Source organism: Moschus berezovskii, chromosome 16, assembly GCF_049115385.1.
Source record: "Moschus berezovskii isolate FMDL1 chromosome 16, NW_MosBer_1.0, whole genome shotgun sequence".
NCBI lineage: Eukaryota > Metazoa > Chordata > Mammalia > Artiodactyla > Moschidae > Moschus > Moschus berezovskii.
Window position 1 is genome coordinate 85,996,861 of NC_142475.1, and position 15,978 is coordinate 86,012,838.

Sequence of the window (15,978 nt, forward strand, 5' to 3'; positions counted from 1 at the left end):
AATAATTTTCCTTCTTTCTTTTGGATCTCAGGGTCAGAGCTAGAGCTCAGTTCTGGACTCTGGAGTCGCAGTTCATTCCTGTTTCCTCTGGTCCCAATGAGAGCAACAGGCAGAGTATTTGCAGGTATCAGGTTCAGGCTGGGGATGAAGGGACCCCTAGGTGTGTTACCATGTCTCTGTAGTTCTGCTCTCCAGCAAATGAGATACAGAATGGGGCTTAGTTTCTGCCTCTACCCTGATAAGCTGCACGTGAAAACCTAGATCCACCTGCAGTTCAGTTTTTACATCAGAGAAATAGGGTGTGGGTCTGCTAGTTGATCAGTCATGTCTGACTGTTTGTTACATTATGGACTGTAGCCTATCAGGCTTCTGTGTCCATGGAGTTCTTCAGGCAAGAATACTAGAGTGGGTTGCCATTCCCTTTTCCAGGGGATCTTCCCTACCCAGGGGTCGAACCTGAGTCTCCCACATTGTAGGAAGATTCTTTACCTCTGAGCCACCAGTAAAGGTCATTAAAAATTGATATTATCTTTTGATATTGATATTTTGGAAGCCTCCCCAACTGCTCGATTCAATGAGCTTTCCTTAACCTGTATTTACATATATATGTTGTAAGATCCAGAAGTGTGTGTGTGTATGTTTGTATAACTGGGAATACCTATTACCATATTTCCAACATGGAAAAATGATCAGCGTCAATAAGGACTCTGGTCAGCCTAGGTCATCATACATACAAAGAAAAAACCAGTAGATAAAGAAAAGAAGGCTGAATGGTCTTAGGAGAAGAGAATGTGGGCACAGGAAGACAAAAAGGAAGGAGTTAGTTTCTCAACCGTGTCCAGCTCTTTGTGACCCTATGGACTTTAGCCTGCCAGGCCCTTCTGTCCATGGAATTCTCCAGGCAAGAATACTGGAGTGGGTTGCCATTTCCTCCTTCAGGGGATCTTCCAGACCTAGGGATCGAATCCAGGTCTCCTGCATTGCAGGCGATTCTTTACCATCTGAGCCACCAGGGAAGCAGAGGAAGACAAATGCAAGAGCAATTTAAAAAACAGCACTAAACATTGGAGTACATGTGTTTATTTCAATTCTGGTTTCCTTGGTGTGTATGCCCAGGAGTGTGAGTGCTGGATCATATGGCAATTCTACTTCCAGTTTTTTGAGGAATCTCCACACTGTTCTCCATAGTGGCTGTACTAGTTTGCATTCCCACCAACAGTGTAAGAGGGTTCCCTTTTCTCCACACACACCCTCTCCAGCATTTATTGCATGTAGACTTTTGGCTAGCAGCCATTCTGACTGGTGTGAAATGGTATCTCATTGTGGTTTTGATTTGCATTTCTCTGATTATGAGGGATGTTGAGCATTTTTTTCATGTGTTTGTTAGCCATCTTTATGTCTTCTTTGGAGAAATGTCTGTTTAGTTCTTTGGCCCATTTTTTTGATTAGGTCATTTATTTTTCTGGAATTGAGCTGCAGGAGCTGCTTGTATATTTTGGAGATTAATTCTTTGTCAGTTGTTTCATTTGCTATTATTTTCTCCCATTCTAAGGCTGTCTTTTCACCTTGCTTATAGTTTCCTTTCCTGTGCAGAAGCTTTTGATTTTAATTAGGTCCCATTTGTTTATTTTCAATATTCTGCACTGTTTATAATAGCAAGGACATGGAAGCAACCTAGATGTCCATCTGCAGACGAATGGATAAAAAAGCTTTGGTACATATACACAATGGAGTATTATTCAGCCACCAAAAAGAATACATTTGAATTAGTTCTAATGAGATGGATGAAATTGGAGCCTATTATACAGAGTGAAGTAAGCCAGAAATAAAAATACCAATACAGTATACTAAAGCATATATATGGAATTTAGAAAGAGGGTAACCTTAACCCTGTATACAAGACCGCAAAAGAGACACAGGTGTATAGTACAGTCTTTGGGACTCTGTGGGAAAGGGTGAAGGTGGGATGATTTGGGAGAATGGCATTGAAACATGTATATTATCATATGTGAAACGAATCACCAGTCCATGTTCAACGCATGATACAGGATGCTCGGGGCTGGTGCACAGGGATGACCAAGAGGGAGGATATGGGGAGGACGGAGGTGGGAGGGGGGTTCAAGAATGGGAACACATGTACACCCAGGGCGGATTCATGTCAATGTATGGCAAAACCAACCAATATAATATTGTAAAGTAATTAGCCTCCAATAAAAAAATAAATAAAATAAAAAACAGCACTAGGGGATTCTCCCTACTGCCCAATGGCTCCCCAAATTGGTATTTTCAGCCCTGACCTCTTCCCAGAACTTTAGATGAAGACTTGAATGGTTTCACAGGCATCTCAAATGAACTTGCTCAGAAGAGAGTTCTTGACTCTAACTTCCCACATTCAGACCGGCTCCTCTTTCAAGCACCCCATCTCAGAAAAGGGCAACACAATCCACTTGGTTACTTAAGCCAAAAATCTAGGGATGTTCCTGGGTCTCCTTCTTTCATCTTCCTCAGGGCCTTCAATGCTACATTCACAATGCACCCTAATCCATTCTCTTCTCCACATCTCTACTTTGACAACTCCACCACCATCAAGTCTGGGCCCCGTGAATTTCTGTTTTACCATTGTATTATCCACCCTGATCCCAGACCTGTTCCCTCTTCACAAACCCACCAGTGACCTTTTAAAAATATGTGTGTGCATGTGTTAGTCACTCAGCCACGTCCAACTCTTCTGCAACCCTATGGACTGTAGCCCGTCAGGATCCTCTGTCCATGGGATTTCCCATGCAAGAATTCTGGAGTGAATTGCATGCCCTCCTCCAGGGGATCTTCCCGACCCAGGGATCGAATTTGCATTGCAGGCAAATTCTTTACCATCTGAGTCAATATAGACCAGATCAAACTACCCCTAAGCTTAAAGCTTTCCAATGATTTCCCACTGCACTTGGAAAAAAATTCCAAATTCCTTATTTTGAGTCAGAAAAGCCTCAGTGATCCCCGCTACCCTCCACTGTCTTTCCAACTCACCCCACATCTTTCTGCTCATTCACTGGGCTCAGGACAAGTTAGCCTTGTCTCTGTTCCTCAAATGTCCCAAGGTTACTCCTTGGCTGGGGCCTTTGCATTAGCCTGCAATATGTCCCCTCATATCTTGGCAGGGCGGGGGCCTCTGGTACTTTCCGGGCGATGTCACCAGCTCAGACGACCTGTGCCAGAAGACCACCCGTTCACTCACTATTACGGTGACTTATTGTAATTCTCTGTGTAGCTCATGCTACTTGTTGATAGATTTCTTGTTTATTACTTTGGTTACTGCCAGCCCTGCTCTGTGAGAAGAGAATCTCTGTGAGACTGCAGTGATAGTTCAATCCACCCTGTTTCCTGTTCTGGCATGTGGAAGTCATGCAACAAATACTTGTTGTTTGACTCGAAAAAGGAATGAACTCCAGACCACCAAAAGTGAACTATAGAGCCTTATCTTGGAGGAGCGTTCATTTCAACTGAATCCCAAGACTGTCCCACAAAAATCTGATGTTCAGAAGCACACCAACCAGGTCAAAGGGAATGAGGAGAGACTGGTCAAGCCCAGCACAAAACCCTGCTACTGCTGCTAAGTTACTTCAGTCGTGTCCGACTCTGTGTGACCCCATAGACGGCAGCCCACCAGGCTCCCCCATCCCTGGGATTCTCCAGGCAGGAACACTGGAGTGGGTTGCCATTTCCTTCTCCAACAAAACCCTGAGTCCTTTTCTAAAGGACCCCAATTGTTGTGACCTCCAAAGGCCTCAAGATCCCCTGGAGAAGGAAAGGGCAACCCACTCCAGTATTCTTACCTGAAGAATCCCATGAACAGAGGAGCCTGGTGGGCTACAATCCATGGGGTCTCAAAGAATCGGACACGACTGAGTGACTAAACAGCAGCAGTGACTCATGAATTGCCACAAATTCCAGAGCAGAAAACTAGCCGTGCTCTCCTCCTCTCCTCCATGTTCTAATTTAGCTGTGTCTTCTTGGGCTCATGCCAGGATGGCAGACGATGGGTGTAGTTAGCATATGATTTGGGGAGACGTGTAAAGTAAATAGACAGCCTGGCAGATGGAAGCACACTCACCTTGCGAGGGGAACAGATTTGGACCTTCCTTCTGCAGTTTCCTCTGCTGTGGGTACAGAAGATGAGCACATGCTCTGAGAAAGATGGTGGAGTTAGTAGTTTCTCCCTGGATTTCCCCCTCATAGGCAAGGAAAACTTAAGGTGCTAACAACAGCCAGGCTTTAATTTCTATCCACTTAAGTCATTCCGGGCACGTGATACAGGAACCATTATGCCTCTTTTCTTTTCCTTTTCTCTCCATCACTTTTTCACCCTCTTTTCCTCAGGTCAAACTCTGTGCCCTGCTCCCACTATATCTTTCTTATCTTCCGAATTCTTTTTCTACCCCATTCCTCTGTGTAATCCCCTCTCTCTTCCCAATCTTCCCACTTATGTCTTTCCTCTTATCATGTGGGGAAAAGATCCAACTATTTTCTACAACATTCTGGATTATTTCGTTCTTAAAAGGATTTTGGGAAAAGGCTAGATTTTGTTTTGTGAAACACCTTTCCCATTAATTTAGACGCATATTTATGTGATCACCCGGAAATTGGCTTTTTAACTAACTGTCACTCTAAAAGTTAGAAAGCAAGGCCTGTTGTAATTCTAGTGTGATGGGCTTGCTATTTTCCTCCTGGTGAAACAATTTCCAGCAACGTTGTTATTAAGGACTGAAAAGATTTACCCAAAGTGAAGGTAATATAAAATTGTCAAACGACCTCCATGGATAGACACAACAACAAAGTGCCTAGCGGTGGAAAAGCAGTTCCAGGAGGTTTCCTTCATTGCTACCTTATGATCCTCAGAGAGAAGGGCGGGGGCGGAGGAGCGCGGAGGGAGGAGGGAGGGGAGAAAGAGAAAAACTGGAGAAAAGAAAAGAGATGAGGGTGGAAACCAGGCTGGGGCTAGAGCTGGGCGGTGGGTGTGGACGGGTCTAGGGTGCAGGCAGGAGCGAAGGGCGCCCTCTGGTGGCAGCAGCTCCGCCCTTCCTGCGCGGTCCCAAACCTTCGGCTCTCTCTAACCTTACGTACCACCTCAGCAAACCAGAATCATGAGTTAATCACTGCCTTCTCCACATTCCAGAAGGACAGCTAGGAGTCAGGGGTTATAACTCCACTTCACCCCCAGAAGCCCATGGACTATATCTTACAGCCTTTTATTCTATTCTTCCTAAGAGAAAGTGCTGGGCAGAGTGGGGGTGGGAGTGGAATTAACATTCTCCATGTTACTACATTCCAGCAAGGATGGAGAGTCCTTACAGAGTGATGTCTGGGCAACTATAGCTGACCGCACCTTTGATTCAGCTTTGCAGGGAGTCACTGTGGGATACGTCAGGAAATTCATCATAGGAACATGAAAAAATCATGCCATTTAACCTGATTCTCAGTTCTCGATTCTTGAAAACTATGGCTAATGCTGCCTACCACACAGAGCTGTTTTGAAGGTTAAATGAGAGGCAGCGAGTGGCATATAGTAGCTGCTCAGTAAGTGTTGGTTCCCACTCCCATCTCACACCACCTCATCCCAGGTCCCTTATAAAAGATGAGATGCTAAGTTCATTTCTTCCCACTGCTTGGCCTGCAATCAATATAAACTGCCCTGACATGGTTCCCTCCCGGTGCCTTGGTAACTGCATATTTTTCTATGTTTCTGAGAGTTTGGTGCAACTGCTTTGATGTAGGAGCATTTTGACAACAGCCTCTAACACCATCGTTGTTTTTCACCTTAGAACCATCTCCACCCTTGGTCCCTGAGGCTCCCATGGATACTGTCCTTCTTCAATCCCCAGATGGATCTCAGTTTTGCACATTACATAGGAACAAGATGAATGCCTGGGGAACAACAGTGATTTTACATTTGGACATTGTAGAATTCTGGGGAGGGAGGAACCTCCCTTGGCACTTCTGTGTAGAGGAATCTTATGGTTAAATAAGATGGATATCTGTGTTGAAACCTTCCACCTGAAGTGTCTAATGCTGACCTTTGCCCCAGGCTTCTTCCCTTTACTTGGGGGGTCATCTGGGGTTGGTCCAAGGAAGGTACTCTGGAATTAAGCTCCACAAATTCCACCTTATCTCCCAACTTAATTTTTAACTCCAAACAGATAAGCATGGCTGTTGGATTTTTATTCTAGAGTTCTACCAAGAAATAAAGAGTTCTAAGAGAAAGCTACTTTAGGGGATTTGAAGCAGGGATAGTAACTAAGTCGTATCCGACTTTTTGTCACCCTATGGAAGCCCACCAGACTTCTCTGTCCATGGGGTTTCCCAGGAAAGAATACTGGAGTAGGTTGCCATTTCCTTCCACTGGGATAATATGGGAAATGAAGTTTCTAAAGTCTGAAATGGAGACTCATTCTTGCAAGAGATTCTCTGTCCGTTGATTTTGTTTCTCTTCTTGAATGTTCAGTTCAGTTCAGTCACTCAGTCATGTCCAACTCTTTGCGACCCCATGAATCACATCACGCCAGGCCTCACTGTCCAGCACCAACTCCCGGAGTTCACTCAAACTCATGTCCATCAAGTCGGTGATGCTATCCAGCCATCTCATTCTCTGTCGTCCCCTTCTCCCGCCCTCAATCCCTCCCAGCATCAGAGTCTTTTCCAGTGAGTCAACTCGTCGCATGAGGTGGCCAAAGTATTAGAGCTTCAGCTTTAGCATCAGTCCTTCCAATGAACACTCAGGACTGATCTCCTTTAGAATGGACTGGTTGGATCTCCTTTCAGTCCAAGGGGCTCTCAAGATTATAAGAACACTTTTCAGATGAGTAAACTTTGCCATTTGAAAATCAATGCAGTGTCTAACTCTCTAAATGTATCTTAGGATGCATTTCAGACTCTTTACGTTACCATAATGGTAGCATTATGCCAGCAAAATACTGGAATATTAATATATCAAAACATCGAAACACCAGAAGGTGGGATTGCAGTCTGTACTCTAAGAACAAAGATCCACTCTATCTAATGGTTGAGGAGTCTTATATTGCTCCGATGACCGAGTCAGACTCTTCCCTGTTCCCTCTGCCTCTTTCTCTCTGAAGCTCCCCCGGATAGGATAGACCAGCAAGCTGCTGAAAACAATCCTGTTCATGGATTGAAACTATACTAAATAACTGGATTTCTTGCCTTTGGAGGTACCTTCCCGCATCTAACGCAACATGCAATCTAAAACTGTGATACGAGGGGGCGCGATTGCCCTCCCAATGTCTGATCAGACCGCGGGCAGGAAGCTATGCTTTCATTCACAGCTGAGGGCTCACAGTGGGTAGAAGAACAGTCACAGATGACTTTTTAAAAAAGTAGCCAACAATTACCCCTTGTGAATTTTCTTTTTTTTACAGAAAAATATCCAGTTCAGTGGCTTTTATTTTTAATTTTTTTGTTGAATCACTGTTTATTTATTTATGTTTTTTTAGTAGACTTGATTTTTTACAAGAGTTTTATTTATTTTTGTAAGTATGTATACACATTTATGTGCACAATATAATAGCAATATATATCGAATATGCATAATTTACTATATATTCATATATAATACAGCATGATATATTAGTGTTATTAACATAATTATATTATGACATGATTATGTTATATTAGTAGCAATATATTATTATATAAGATGAATGTATGATATATAGTTTTGATGAACCATTTGAAGCAACACTTTACCCCTAAATACTTCAGGGTTTATCTCCTAAGAATAAAAACATTCTCTGACATAATCACAATATCAAAGTCAATAAATTTAGCATTGATATAACTATCCAATAGACAGTTCATATTTAAATCTCCCTGACTGTCTCCTGTACATGTGTGTATGCTAAGTCGCTTCAGTTGTGTCCAACTCTTTGCAACCCTCTGGACCATAGCCTGCCAGGCTCCTCTAGCCATGGGACTCTCCAGGCAAGAATAATGGTGTAGGTTGCCATGCCCTCTTCCAGGGCATCTTCTAGACCCAAGGATCGAACCCGCGTCTCTCATATCTCCTGCACTGGCAAGTGTGTTCTTTACCACTAGCACCACCTGGAAAACCCAATCGACCCCTAAATTTCCTTTATTGTTGCTGTTGTTTTTATTTTTTTTATTTTTATTTTTGCATAGAAAATGTTTTATATATGTGTGTATACATATATGTATGGAATATCACTTTGCTGTACACCTGAAACTAACACAACACTTTATTTATTTATTTATTTCAATTTTAGGAATCTTTACTTAAAAACAACCTTATCTTAAAAGGGAGTAACTTTGGTTTTACGAGCAGCAAGCAAAGTACAGAAGCAAAAATGCATTAATTTCTACATTAGGTCACAGCGTGTAATCTGAAATCACACCCATAATATCATTTTTCAGGATATCTGGGAAATAGTTATTTCCCAGGATGTCTGAACCATAGCTACTCTATTTTGACTTTTAATTGTAAAAAAAATTTTTATTTTCAATAGCCAAAGCAGATGTCACCATTAATGACGTCAGTGTTTTTCTAGGTATGAGAAGATGCAAGAATTGGAACTCATAAAACCTTTTTCTGAAAAGATCTAACTATCTGAAGGCCTTTTCTGCCAGTTTTTTTTTTTTTTTTTTTTCAGAGCACAGAGTGCCTCATTCCTGATTTTCACCCTGAACTTCTTTCAGCGGGGTGTTGAAGGTCAGCAGCTTGCAACGGTCATGACGTAATCTTTGTAGAGGCAGCTGGCAAGTACCAACTTCCAGTCAGCAGAGTCCCTTCATAGCCACATATCTGACCGTGTGACACCATTTCATGGCCATTGTGTCCCACGGTGCTGGGAAGGCTCATTCCCAGGTCTAGGGAAGCGATGGGCCACTCAGTGTGCTACAATTGGACCAGACCTTGCAAGTAGCAAAAGTCTCTGGACCACTGTCTTACTAGCCTCCTGGTCCAGGAAAATATTTCCTCTTGTTGCTTTTTCCCATACCCAGAGTCACATTATTACAATTATTGATCTCATATGGAACTGTCAGTTCAGCATTATATCACAGGCTCAGTGAAACAAGTGACATAGAGAATAATATAGCCATAGCTAGCAGTTATTAGTAAAATAAGAATTATAAGTCAAGAACGTTCATTAGATAAAGCCTGGTATACTCCAAGTCACCTGACTTCATTTGTTAAATGACTATAATCTGGTGTTAATCTCCTGGTTGTACATTATGGAGCATCCGACCTTTATCTGAAAATTGGTTACTGAGATAAGCCTTCGAAACTAACCTAGAGTGTCTTTTTTAATAACTTAAATAAATCTTTTAGCAGTATCATGTAACAAGGAACTGTCTCAGCAGTGAGTCTTAGTAAACACTAGACATTAACAAAACTAGAAACTTAAAAAATGAAGAACATAACAAGGGAAATTAAACCTTCATTTATTGAACATTGTCCAATATGTGACAATTATTAGTATTCACTTTTTATTATACCCTATTTTCAGAAAAAAAAAAAAAAATGGCATGGGGCAATAAGCCAAAGACAGAAGGAGAAAGAGAGAAGGTAGGAGAGAAGAAGGGCCTTCCAGATGGTGCTAGTGGTAAAGAACCTTCCTGCCAAAGCAGGGTACATAAGAGACAAGGATTTGATCCCTGGGTCAGGAACATTCCATGGAGGAAGGCGTCGCAACCCACTTCAGTATTCTTGTCTGGAGAATCCCGCGGACAGAGGAGCCTGGCAGGCTACAGTCCATGGGGCTACAAAGAGTCAGACAAGACTGAGCGACTCAGCACATGAGCACATGAGAGAAGAAACGGGAGAGACATGGATCAGGGAGGAAGAGTCATTACAGCACAAGAGTCAGAACCCAAGGGGGCAGCGGGAGCATCAGAGAAAGGAAAAGGGAGGAAAAGTTTAGAATGACTGTTCTTTTTTCTCAGTCCACTTTGACAATGTGAAAACTGTGGTGTTTTTCCCATAAAATAGACATATTCTTACATATTCAAGGGATCCATGAAGCACAAGTTCAGAACTCCTGTTTTAATGGAGTTCCCTTGTGGCCTAGTGGTTAGGATTCTGGGTTTTCACTGCCATATCCCGGGTTCAATCCCTGCTTAGGGAATTAAGATCCCACAAGCTGAGTGGTGCAGCCAGAAAAAGAGCTCCTGGTTTAAATAAGACTGTTGTTGCTTAGTCACTCAGTTGTGTCCGACTCTTTTGTGACTCCATGGGCTGTAGCCCACCAGGTTTCTCTATCCGTGGGATTTTCCAGAAAAAATACAGGTGTGGGTTGCCATTTCCTTCTGGTGATCTTCCCAACTCAGGGATCAAACTTGAGTCTCCTGCTTGGCAGGTGGATTCTTTAACCCTGAGCCACCAGGGAAGCCTTCAACACAACTGCTGCTGCTGCTGCTGCTAAGTCGCTTCAGTCGTGTCTGACTCTTGTGCAACACCATAGATGGCAGCCCACCAGGCTCCCCCGTCCCTGGGATTCTCCAGGAAAGAACACTGGAGTGGGTTGCCATTTCCTTCTCCAATGCTTGAAAGTGAAGTCGCTCAGTCATGTCCGACTCTTAGCGACCCCATGGACTGCAGCCTACCAGGCTCCTCCATCCATGGGATTTTCCAGGCAAGAACACTGGAGTAAACACAACTACAGTAGAGCAAAAGCAAAGAGAAAGGTGCCAAGAGGCAAAGACATGGAGAAATGGGCAAAAAGAGCCACAAGGAAAGAAAGGAAGATGGGCATTCCCCTCCTCACCCCAGCTTCTCTCTAATCTAAATTTACGGCCCTCATTCAAAGGGAGCACCGTGGTCTTAAAACTTGATGATAGGAGCCATTCTAGAACAGCATCAGATGGGAGCCACCCCCCTGAGCAGTGTTACCTTAGCAAATCACTCATCTCTCAAGACCTAGTGAAGGGACTACCAGAGATGAAAATAGACATTTTTGAATTGTTACAAGATTAGCCCAGAAGCTGTCCAGGGGCCAGTACGAGTCCTGGGTGCCATGGATGGAGAAGTGGAGCCAAGGCTGCAGGAAGAGGAGCTAAGGCGTCTCTCCTTTCCGGTCCCTGTGGGCTACAGAACCGGGGGCCAGGATAAAGTGAAACTTCCTTCCTCTTCTGGGGAGGGAAGAACCTCCCCTTACGCCTCTGTACAGAGCCATCTCATGATTAAAGAAGGTTGTTTATTTTGAAACCATCAACCTGAAGTGTTGGCTGTTGCTGGTCCAGGAAGGCACTTTGGAGTTTTGCTCCACAAATTCCACTCTGTTTCCCAACTTAATTTTTAACTCCAAATATGTTTGACTCTAGGGGCTTTATTTGAGAGTTCTACCAAGAGACAAAGAAAAAGGTACTTTAGGATTTTGAAACAAGGACAATATGAGAAATGATGTTTCTGGATTTAGGCCAGTCATTTTACAGGAATAGGGATACTGACATCATATTCTTTAACCTTATGCTGTTTTCTTAGGGGTTATGTTTCTGAAGCATCTGGGGGCTGGAGTTGGGGGGCAGGAATTGCTCAAAAGAACAGAGGCTTTGTTTTGGATGACTTGGAGCAGATAATGTCCCTATTCAAGGGATCAAGGTGGGCTGGGCAAGGGGTAATGGATGGAGGAAGAAAGGAATACATCAAGTGTGAAAATTCTCTGCCAAACAGCCTCATAAGCTTCCTTCCAGCTAATCTAACTCTTTTCAATGAGAAGGGTGAACTAAAGTGTTGCTTGGATGATCTTTCCACTTTTTTTCCCACAGATGTGAACATGGGGAAGCCGTGGGGCCTCTGTTCCTTTGCAATCAAGAAGGCCCTGGGCCAAACATGAATAATGAGCTCCTTCCCTCCAGTCAGTCAACAAGCGATGCCCATTACGAAAGTTGACTCAGAACTGCCCTGTCCCTCCCCGGAGCTGAGCTGCACCCACCAGGCTGGCCGGTAGGTGTTCCCACTTCCCACGTGCCCACCCCACAGCACAGGCAAGCTGCTGCAGAACCAAGGATTCGGGGACAAAGGGGAAAGGGAAAAAAATCTCAATAATTATTGAAAACAACTCATCATCACCTGCTTATTTGCGCTTCTGTGATACAGAAGATGTGCTTGCTGCCTAATGGGTTCGAGAATCTATGATGTGTAGGAATGTTTTTCTAAGTGTGGTCTTCAGGCCACAGGCATCAGAATCATGTGTGCTTTCAGATTCAGATTCAGATTCCTTGGCCCCACCTCGGACCTACTGAGTATATATCTCTGAGGGGCTACAAAATTGATGCTTTCGATTTGTGGTGTCAGAGAAGACTCTTGAGACCCTTGGGCTGCAAGGAGATCAAACCAGTCAATCCCAAAGGAAATCAACCCTGAATATTCATTGGAAGGACTGATGCTGAAGCTGAAGCTCCAATATTTTGGCCACCTGATGCAAAGAACTGACTCATTATAAAAGACCCTGATGCTGGGAAAGATTGAAGACAGAAGGAGAAGGGGGCAGGAGAGGATGAGATGGTTGGATGGCATCACCAATTTAGAGGACATGAATTTGAGCCAACTCTGGGAGATAGTGAAGGACAGGGGAGCCTGGCGTGCTGCATCCATGAGGTTGTAAATAGTCAGACACAACTTAGTGACTAAACAACAACAAGGCTCCTGGGTGGGGCAGGTCTTGGTGAGAAAATGGTGGTCTCCAGGACGGCTCACACCAGTTAGGACTCCCCACAGCTACTGCCGCCAGTGGCCTTTTCCCTCTAGTGAGCCACAGGACCCGCCCCATCACCTGAGAGGAGACCCTCCAATGCTAGCAGATCCTGCCATCACCAGCCAAACTTTTTGTGCCATTAAGAGCTTGCCCCAGTGCACCAGCTGGACCTGCAGCAGCATCTTCCCCAAGGTAAGTTCATAAGGATGGAGCAATGCCTCAAGCCACTTCAGCCCTCAAGAGGATCAATTAGTATCTTTCCACAGAGAAACTCGTAGGCCATAGGGGTGAGGCTGAAGCACCTATCTGCGGGGGACCACATTTGAAGGCAGAAGGAGCAAGTACAGTCTTACCACGCTGTTCCTCCCCCATGCTGTCATACCTCCCCCATCCCCCCCCCAACCTAGTTTCTCTGGCAGGCAAAAAGAGAACCCCAAATGACACCCTGCTTTCTCAGCATTGTAGAACATGCTTCCAGGGAGGTCTGTTTGGGTCTTGCCTCAAAGAAATTACTTGAGGGAGTGGCAGGGCTCCACCATCAGGGATCAAATAGACACAGGGTTCCAGGCCTGCAGGGATCTGCTTGGGGCCCTCTGTGAACCATGTTCCCACTTAGCATGTGCGGGAGCAGACATCCCAGACAGTGGCTTTGCTGGGGGTCTCATCTGGCCAGGGAATACAGTTGTTTGGCCGTTCTGTCTGACCTGAGCCTCCAGTCAAGGGGCCCCACCAGCTCATTCTTCTGCCTCACTTCAGCAGGAAAGCAAATAACTTGGCCTCGGTTCCTGCCCATCCAGGGAATCTGACTGGAGAACACTGAGCAGCAGCAGAGCACACCCGTGGTGCTGGATGTTCTAGGACCCAAACTGACATATTTCCAAAGAAGATAGTGAGATGGCCAACAGCTACCTGAACAGATGCTCAATATCACTAATTGTTGGGGAAGTGCACATCAAGGGTCCCCTTCCATTATCTGATGTCACTGTCTTCATATGGAGCCTCCAGGTCACTGGTTTAGTATAAAACGAGGTAATGCAGGAGGAACCAGATGGGTGAGATGTCCAGCGCGAGGTGTGGAGAGACAGCACGGAGCTTCCACACCCCTCCACGCATGCCACTCTGAGGTAGTGGGCCCCAGGCTGAGAGCTGGAGTCTGTCTCCCTGTGGACAGAGACTCTAAGATGAAGGTAATAGCAGGAGTGAGAAGGAGCTGAGCCTGCCCAGATAAGAGGTGAAGAAACCATTGGTTCTCACTCTGGAAGTCAAGGCGACCTTCCCAACTGCACATGTACAGAAAGTCTCCTCTAGGGTCAAAAAGGGAGAGGGTGCCACCCCTTAGTAGGTGATATCAGCCTACTCCAAAACCTCTTTGCTAGAATCCATCTTGATCTCCTTGCAGTCCAAGGGACTCGCAAGTCTTCTCCAACACCACAGTTCAAAAGCATCAATTATTCAGTGCTCAGCTTTCTTTATAGTCCAACTCTTACATCCATACATGACTGGAAAAACCATAGCTTTGACTAGATGGACCTTTGTTGGCAAAGTAATGTCTCTGCTTTTTAATACGCTGTCTAGGTTTATCATAGCTTTTCTTCCAAGTAGCAAGCATCTTTTAATTTCATGGCTGCAGTCACCATCTGCAGTGATTCTGGAGCCCAAGAAAATAAAGTCTGTCACTGTTTCCATTGTTTCCACATCTATTTACCATGAAGTGATGGAACCAGATGCCATGATATTAGCCTTTTGAATGCTGAGTTTCAAGCCAGCTTTTTCACTCTCCTCTTTCACTTTCATCAAGGGGTTTAATTCCTCTTCACTTTCTGCCATAGGGGTGGTGTCATCTGCATATCTGAGGTTACTGATATTTCTCTTAGCAATGTTGGTTTCAGCTGTGCCCCTTCCAGCCCAGAGTTTCTCATGATGTACTCTGCATATAAGTTAAATAAGCAGGGTGACAATATACAGCCTTAACTTATTCCTTTCCCAATTTGTATCCAGTCTGTTGCTCCATGTCCAGTTCTAACTCTTGCTTCTTGACATGCACACAGGTTTTTCAGAAGGCAGGTAAGGTGCTCTGGTATTCCCATCACTTTAAGAATTTTCCACACTTTGTTGTGATTCACATAGTCAAAGGCTATAGTGTAGTCAATGAAGCAGAAGTAGATGATTTTATGGCATTCTCTTGCCTTTTATATGATCCAACACATGTTGGCAATTTGATCTCTGGTTCCCCTATCTTTTCTAAATCCAGTTTGAACATCTAGAAGTTCTCAGTTCATGTACTGTTGAAGCCTAACTAGAAGAATTTTGACTATTGCTTTGCTAGTAGGTGAAATGACTGCAATTGTGCGGTATACCGTTTGAGCATTACTTGGCATTGTCTTTCTTTAGAATTCGAATGAAAACTGACCTTTTCCAGTCCTGTGGCCACTGCTGTTTTCCAAATTTCCTGGCATATTGATAGAATGATCTCTGTTCATTTCCAAGGCAAACCATTCAATATCACAGTAATCCAAGTCTATGTCCCAACCACTAATGCCAAAGAAGCTGAACGGTTCTATGAAGACCTACAAGACCTTCTAGAATCAACACCCAAAAAAGATGTCCTTTTCATCATAGGTGACTGACATACAAAAGTAGGAAGTCAAGAGATACCTAAAGTAACAGGCAAGTTTGGTCTTGGAGTACAGAATGAAGCAGAGCAAAGGCTAATAAAGTTTTGCCAAGAGAACACACTGGTCATAGCAAACACCTTCTTCCAAAAACACAAGAGATGACTCTATACGTGGACATGACCAGATGGTTAATACCGAAATCAGATTGATAATATTCTTTGCAGCCAAAGACGGAGAAACTCTATACAGGCAGCAAAAACAAGGCCAGGAGCTGACTGTGGCTCAGATCATGAACTCCTTATTGCCAAATTCAGACTTAAATTGAAGAAAGTGGGGAAAACCACTAGGCCATTCAGGTATGACCTAAATTAATCCCTTACGAAAACACAGTGGAAGTGACAAATAGATTCAAGGGATTAGATCTGATAGAGAGAGTGCCTGAAGAACTATGCACAGAGGTTCATAATATATAGACAGTGATTCAAGACCATCCCCAAGAAAAAGAAGTGCAGAAAGGCAAAATAGTCATCTGATGAGGCCTTACAAATAGCTAAGAAAAGAAGAGAAGCTAAAGCAAAGGAGAAAAGGAAAGATATAACCCATCTGAATGCAGAGTTCCAAAGAATAGCAGGGAGAGATAAGAA